The sequence below is a fragment of the Camelus bactrianus genome, chromosome X, assembly GCF_048773025.1.
Source record: "Camelus bactrianus isolate YW-2024 breed Bactrian camel chromosome X, ASM4877302v1, whole genome shotgun sequence".
NCBI classification, from domain to species: domain Eukaryota; kingdom Metazoa; phylum Chordata; class Mammalia; order Artiodactyla; family Camelidae; genus Camelus; species Camelus bactrianus.
Genome location: NC_133575.1, coordinates 108,620,950 through 108,628,964, shown reverse-complemented (window position 1 = coordinate 108,628,964; position 8,015 = coordinate 108,620,950). Strand labels below are relative to the sequence as shown.

General features: G+C 42.8%; 1 pseudogene; it reads right to left on the bottom strand.

Annotated features, from left to right (window-relative positions):
* Positions 1–2,078: 2,078 nt before the first annotated feature.
* Positions 2,079–4,839, bottom strand: LOC105067067 (RNA polymerase II subunit A C-terminal domain phosphatase SSU72 pseudogene; annotated as a pseudogene).
* Between the last annotated feature and the right edge of the window lie 3,176 nt (positions 4,840–8,015).

The window sequence follows — 8,015 nt, the reverse complement described above, 5'->3', positions numbered from 1 at the left end:
ACTGCTGGGCATTTAGTCAGGTGCTTCTGAGTGCTGGGCTCTGCGAATGCACTGATCACATGCTCAGGAAGCAGGCGTGGGTTCTGCCCTGAGGTAACCCTAGGATCTTGGGAAGACAGTTTTGCTAGACTTGGCTTCTGTTTTCTGGTTTTGAATACAAGGATAATTCCTACTACCTCCTAAGTCTTCTTGTGAAGATTACAAGATTACTTGACAGTGTCTGCTGTATAATAACAACGATTATGAGAACAATAATAATAAAATTTACCTAATGCTTATTATGTCTTTTTTTATGGGCAGGATTAGAAAGCCTTTATGAGGAAGTTAAACCCAAATTACATTGGGAACAATGTTACCAACTTTAAAGGAAGAATCAGGTTCAATGTCAGCGTCCTCTTAGCCTTTTTACCCCATCTTCAATGCCAAATGGTCAAAGTTATGTCAAAACCAGATAGAAAGTGGGGAAGGATGAATAGATGGAGCACAAGGGATTTTTTAGGGCAGTAAAACTACTCTGATACTGTAATGGTGGGTACATGACATTTTGCCAAAATCCATAGTACTCTACAATCCAAACAGTGAACTCTAATATAAACTATGGATTTTAAGTTAACAATAATGTATCCATATTGATTCATCAAGTTTAACAAATGTATCATATTAATGCAAGATTTTATTAGCAGGGGAACTGTGGACAGAAGACTGGGTACATGGGAACCCTCCATGTTTTCTGCTCAATTTTTCTGTAAACCTAAAACTGCTCTAAAAATAAAATCTATTAATCAAACCTCAGAAATTCTATAAATAAATTCTGACTGTAAGTTATTCCTGGGGAAGCAGCAAGGGGCCTCCCTAAAATGCTGCAAAGAAGCTTGCCCTCTGAGAATTATGCAAAGGCCGGAACAGGTCTTGATAGACATAATTAACAATCTGGTCCGAAGGCTGGGTGAGGTCTGGTCCTTAAGTGGTATTTTGAACAATTATGTCTACAAGTGTTTTTTTAAAAATAAAGGATTAGAATCTAGAATTATTCTTTCTGTTTTGTTTGTTTAGTTGTGTTTCTATTCCATGCTCTAATTAATGCAGCATGAATATAATTATTCTCTAAGATTACCATCTCCTGAGGGGGCATAGATTATGTCCACTCTGGGCTTAAAGATATTCACATAAAACATGCTGGTAATGATAGCTTTCATGCAAAGAGCTTCCTAGAGTTTATGCAGCACTTTCATGTAGATTTATCTGCTTAGCCACTTGTTCTGCACTTGGAGACTAAAGCCCCAAGACAAGTTTTTTGGTGGTTTTGTTGTTGTTGTTGTTGTTTTAACAAAAACAACACGTAATAAATAAGACAGGATGCCAGAAACTGCTCGTTACCTAGCCAATATCCTTGTTTTTTTTACTTATTTCTTAATAATAGAATTCTAATTTTATTGAAATTTTATTCCAAATTTATTCATAGTAATAGAATTCCAATTTTATTTATTTGGAATTGCAAATTTATTCTAATTTTATTTATGGGTAAAATTCAAATTTTATCCAATGTATTGATCTTGGTCAGCTATGGTGATCATGTGACCAAGATCTTTCTAATGAGATATAAGCAAAAGCTGTTAGATGAGACACCCAGGAAGAATGCTTAATAACAGAACTAGACTAAAAAGAAGAAAAAGTAAATAATACATGCAGTTTTTCAGAATATATCAGATATCACATTTGGATTGAAATGTCCTGATATGAACAGTACTGAATGAAGATATTTTAGAGATATGGTCTAATTCCTGAACTGTGCAATTAAAAATGTTTAAGGACATGTGCTTCTAATAGGAAAAATATGTTATAACAGGAAGTGCATTTCAAAAATGGAAATGAATTTAACCTGACAGTACCTAATTACTCATTTAATTCACTGGTATGGCATTTACTTTGAGAGAAAATTAACATTGTTGCTTCAGTTTTACAGAATTGCTGATACATTGGTATAACATGAATTATATATTGGTTGGTTGGCTTTCTTCCAAAAGAAGTAAGTTTAAGTTTTCAAATAAATGACATCCCAGACCACAAAATGCTTCAGCACTTGAGTTTTATTCAACTAAACATTAGCATGGGCAGTCTTTCTCCAAAATTGATGTTCCTAGCTCTTAATAGCTCATTAGTATCTTTCTTATTCTCTCATGGAAAAATGCATCCCTATTATATACGACACTTCAGCAGTCAGCCGTGATAGTTGTAAATGCCACAGCTGTCAGGTTCACCGAGTACTTCTACAGTGCAAGACATTTGAACTATCTACAGTAATACCTCCCTTAACTAGGGGTCAGCTTCCCAGCGACTATTGAGAAAACAAACAAGGCCTCTTCAAATATCAAGATGCCTGTAACAGTAATTTGGTTAACAAGAGCAATTTGGTAAGGAAAGGTCAGTGGTACTAGTGGCAGCATATAGAGTGTTTGGAGAGATGACAGGAAACAGCAGGTGAGTAGCATGAAAGACAAAATGTAAAAAAAAAAAAAGTGTTTCACTCTGTGTAATTTGGGAAATCTTGCTCTGCATACATCCTTCTGCAAATCTTTGTTTCCTAAGAATGGAATTGGTTTAAAAAAAATCAATCAATGTATTGATAACTTCAAAGAATTTGTTATGTGTGCTAGGACTATACCAATCCATCACAGCTGCGCGGTCCTCTGCAGGGGAGCTGTCGGGAGTCCTCGGCAAGTGCGCATCAAATGCAGCCCGGCAGGTGGCGGTGGGGCTGAGGCTGGTAGCTTCTGGTTGTGGGGGCTTGTGACAGAGCTGGGGCCGGCTGTCCCTCACATGCCTGTGCAGGTGGCAGCAGGTAACAGGGCCATCACCGTGCGTCCGGGCGAGGGCTGGCTGCGCACGCATGTGCTCAGCTGTGGTCCTGGTCTTCAAGATGCACTCAACAGTGGGAGCTGGAGCAGGTGGTGTGTTCTGGGCTGGCATCCGCGGGAAAGTGGAGGTGGGCGGTGAGCACTAGTTTGGCAGTAACCGCGTGAGATCCTGGGACCGAGGCACTCATAGCAGCACTGGCTGGAGCAACTCCAGTGTGTGGCGAGTCACTGGGCTGGTGGGTGGTACTGGCTCAGGCAACTGGAGTCCACGAAGGGGAAAACTGCGGTGCCCTAGGTGGTAAAGCTTTGGGGCATCTGCAGCGGCTGCGATGGCTGTCGGGTTCCTCGGCGGTGTAAGCCTCTGGGGTCTTCTGCAGAGCTGGCCTCTGGGGTCTGCGATGGCCAACACTCCAGGATCCTTGGAGGTGATGTTTGCAGGAAGGGTGCGGTGGCTGTGAGGGCTGTTGAACTCACCAGCGGTGGAGGCTGCTGGGATCCTCTACAAAGAAGGCCACTGGGGCCCACGGTGGTTCCTGCTTCACGGTTGGCACTGATAGCCCTTCTCTTTTGTTCGTGGCTATCGGCAGACGTCTCAGCTCTAACAATCTCCATAGCTGTCTTTGTGGGATGAACTTAAAGTAGGTCCTTTCTCAGTGCCCTAAAAGGCTGAAGAAGTTGACACTCAGCCTGATCTCTTCTTCCCCACTGAGAAGAACTTGCAGACGACGGAGATCCCTCTGAGCGGTGCTGGCAGGAGGCCTGTTCTTCCTACCCTTTCTGCGCGGTTATTCTTGGGTTTCTTTGCACCAGTGTGTTGCTGCAGCTTCTTAACTGGATTCCTGAGCTCTCCCAGAGCTATTCTGGTTCATGGATAACTGTCCAACTGTTGTTTTTTCTAATGGGATGAAGGCTGGGATCTCCTACTCCGCCATCTTGCTGACGTCACTTCTGCCACCCAATTTTCTTTCTTTTTTTTTTTTTTACCAGCAACATCTATTTATTGGACAAGTTCTTTCCCCCAAAGTACAGCTTGTTGTTTTATTCAGGGTTTTGTAGATGCCAGCCAGTTAGGGAACATGGGAAGGATGCTCAGTGAAAGGCAGATACATTGCGAGAAATGTGCCATAAACTGTTTTTTTTTCTTTTTTGGGTAAAGAAAAAAAACTATATAATGAATATCCCACTCCTGAGTATAGGTGGGACAGGAAAATTTGATTGCTTTTCATCTGCACTTAAGTCTATCTTCTCATTTCACACATACAGTTGATTTGGATACTGCTACTAGGAAAGGTAAAAACAAGTGTCAGGAAGGAAGAAGTATTAACTAAAGGAAACTCAAACAGACGGCTCGTGGTGGGTGGTGGTCAGTAGAAGCAGACGGTGTGCAGGAAGGTCCGGCCGGTCTTCTCCTCGAACTCCTGCAGCAGCTCCTCGATCTCGTTCTCCATGTCTTCTGTGTGCTGGATGCACTGACAGAGATCACAGATGACGAACGCCCCCAGGGTGGCCTCTTCTTGGTTGTCCTCGATGTCCACGTTGATCACGTGCACAGGCTGGCAGGTCTCTTGCTCCCTGGAATTCAGCTCTTCCACCACCTGGTCGTACAGTCTCTCTTCACAGGTGAAGATCAGGTCAAACAGATCTTTGCAATTCTGGAACCTTTCCGGCCGGGGCTTGATTCTTCTGTTTCTGTCCAGCATGTGCAGAACGCCGTTCTGTGTGTAGAGGTCTTTGTCTTTCTTAAGGAGGTCATTGTACATCTGGTCGTAAGTGGTTTTGAAGTCATAAACGTTCGGCTTGTTGGGTGCTGGTCCTGGAAGCTTCACGTGAGTTCCCGTTCCAAAGGACCGGACGCTGAATCCTCGTTTGTTGAGGATGTAGTGCGCCTCCATGCTCCGGTTCTGGTTGCTTGAGCACACCACCGCCACTCTGAGCGGTGGCGACGGCATGGTGGCGGCCGGACGGTCCGCGACTCCCACCTCAGGAATCCCTCCTCAGGAATCCCTCCTCAGGACTCCCGCGCAGCCGCGCCTCTTCCACACGAGCAAGATGGCGATGGCGGCGGCCGGAAGTCGCGCCACAAAGCGGCCGCGCCAGTGACGTAGTGCGTCGGGACGCACGGCGCGGGCACGCGCACGGCCTCCTCCCCCCGCCCCCCGGCCCCGCCCAGACCACGGGGCTGCGGACGGAGGGAGGCCCCGCCCGGCGGGCACCGCTGCTTCGAGCGTGGGTGGCGGAGGCCCTCGCTCTGCAGAGGCGCCGACCCTCAGTTTTCTTATATGTTCTTTTTTCATTCTCCACTTCAGGTACACCTACTTGTCACCCTTGCAGTGAATCTCATTTCGTTGTCTTCCAGACCGATGATACATCTCTTTTTGTTTCCAGTTCTTTGTACTTTTTCCATAAAATTTGGGAGACGTTACTCAAGTTTTATTTTGCTGTCATAGATTTTATTCTCTAGCTTTATCTTTCCCTTCTTATGCATCTGGAGGACATTTGGGTGTCACTGGAAAGTACTAAGCTTTGCCTGTACCTCAGACTTCTAATAAGCCCACCCTTTAGAAAGTTTCGGTATTTCTTAGAGTGGATGAGGACAGGATCCAAGTAAATAGATCCAGTAATTTTTGTGATACTATTATAGTCACCTTCCCTTGAAAATTTATGCACTAGTGATTGAATTAGTATTTCTATTAATGCTCTGAATGAAATATTTTTGCTTATGAAGGGGATTGTTTTATAGTTAAGATAATTCTCATGCATGTCTATTCTGTAATGACCGAACATTCCCTGCAAGTGCTCACAAAAATTTGCCTTTGGATATTGCATAAAACCCAGTATTTCTCATAATGTGGGCTCTGTAGCATGCATCGGAATATCATTTTGTGTTGGTTAAAAATGCGTATTCCTGAGTTTATGTTTATGTATTCTGATGTTTGGGAATGACATCCAAGATTCTGCATTTAAAGAAAGCTTTGAAGTTGATTTCAATGCACTATATAGGGTAGTAACCCCTCTAGAGTCCTTGACTTCCAAGATCTCTGTTCCTGCAGCCTCTGGAGCGATTTCACCCCGTGTCTCTGCTTGGTCCTCTCTCTGACCCTGGGACCAATCTTGTTTTTAGTGTTGGGAAATTTCAAGAGCTCTCATTACCTATTCAGGTGACAAAGTATCAAGACACCTTGCACTGACCTTGAGTAATTACCTAAGCAATTCCTGGTCGAGGCTTCATTCCCTGGCTTAATGGAAACCTTGTTTGCTGCTGCAGCAGAGCGTAAAATCGCAGTGGTGTATTTATTTAAAATCAACTAGCTTTAGGGGGACAAAAGTAAAACAAAATTAAGGGGATTTAATTATGCATTGGTTGTACAAAACAAAATCAGAAAAGCAAGAGGAAGTTAGAGCAGGAGATTGACCTCACCTCTTCACGGGGAGAAGCCAAGGGCATGCACTCAGGCTATTGGCTAAGCTGCTCCTGGCAAGCCAGCAGCACTCTGAAAGCACAGAGAAACAGAGACCTCGATGATGCCACCAACAGCTTTTCCTTGGGCACCAAAACAGAACTTACCAATAAAGGAACGCAGGCAGAATACTTACTATAATTCCTGTTTTATCATGACACTATTACTCGGAACACTTTAGCCTCACTGTTCATAGTGAGGTCTGCATACCAGCAGCAGGAATATCGCTTGGGAACTTGTCAGAAAAGTAGCATCTCAGGCCCTGCTTCAGACACCCTAAATCAGAATTTCAATTTTAGCCAGATCCCCAGGAGATGTACATGTTTATGAAAGTTGAGGGGCACAGCTCTAGAAAACTGTCTACTCTAGAAGAGCCAGGATTTCAAAAAATGTGTGCTGTAGTCTGGCAGATCTTTAAGGTAGAAGAATAAGGTTTCAGACCTTTACTACCCGTCTAGAAGTCTTTCTACCTGGGCTGCGAGACAGATCGGTAAGGTGGTAATGATTCTGAGTCCCACTGCAGAGTTACACTGTAGTGTTAGGAAAGCAACTCAGATTGGCTCAAGGCCAGGCACTGTCATTTATTGGCTCTGTGATGTTTGGAAGGTCACTTAACCTCTATGAATCTGTTTCTTTACCTACAAAATAAGACCTTTACAGAACGTCAAATGAGATAACATACATGTTAGTGCATTATAAATTCTTACATACATTTTTTAAAATAATGTACTTGGTTCCCCAAACTATCTTCCTGATCCGAACTGCTCTCTCAAGCTCAAATCCTATATTTACACTGCAATGGTAGACTTAATGGAAAGCAATTTATATGGTATGGGAAAGAAAACCAATCAAGCTGTCAAGCCAAGGGAGAAATTGAGAACCAGGTTCAGATTAACACACTGAAATCAGGAAGAACTGGAGAAAAGGGACAGGAACACTGGGGTTCAGAGTCATATTTCCATAGAAGAATAAACAAAAGTTGTTAAATCAAAGTTAAGAACAGCAGGGGGAGGGTGTAGCTTAGTGGTAGAGCACATGCTTAGCATGCATAAGGTCCTGGCTTCAATCCCCAGTACCTCCATTAAAAAAAAAAAAGAAAAAAAGAAGTTAAGAACAGCATAGCTAATCACACTCAGAAGAGACATGGAGTATGCCATCACAGTGCTCAATAATTATCTGATTGACCATAAACTGAATGTATAGAAACATATGAGAGGGTACCACTCTTACAGCTGATGGACTTCAACAAGGTTGACTCAGAGATGTAAATCATTAAATATGTGATTGGAAGTCCAGACATGTCTTACTACACTTAATGAAATATCTCTTCCATAAGCTTAGTTAGCCATAATCCTGGTTAACAGGTTAGTCGAAGGGTTACAAAGGTTGTCTGAGCATAAGAATCACCTGCAGAACTTTGAAAACTACAGAAGGATTTACTATTGCAATGAAGAAAAATGAGCACAAGAATGCAGGATCCAAAAAGAGCAATAAATAGAGACACACAAAGACAGAAGACACAGAGGCTTTCTTGACTAGAGATGTCAGACTCACTAATATTTAAACAAAAGAAATTAATATTTAAAGAGGAAATGCAAGGATAATGTTAGGTTCTGTAGATGGAAAGAATTTTTCAACAATCTGCGTGCAAGCTGCAGTGAGTAAGAAGTCAGGGTTGAGTCAGGATTTCCCAATGTAATAT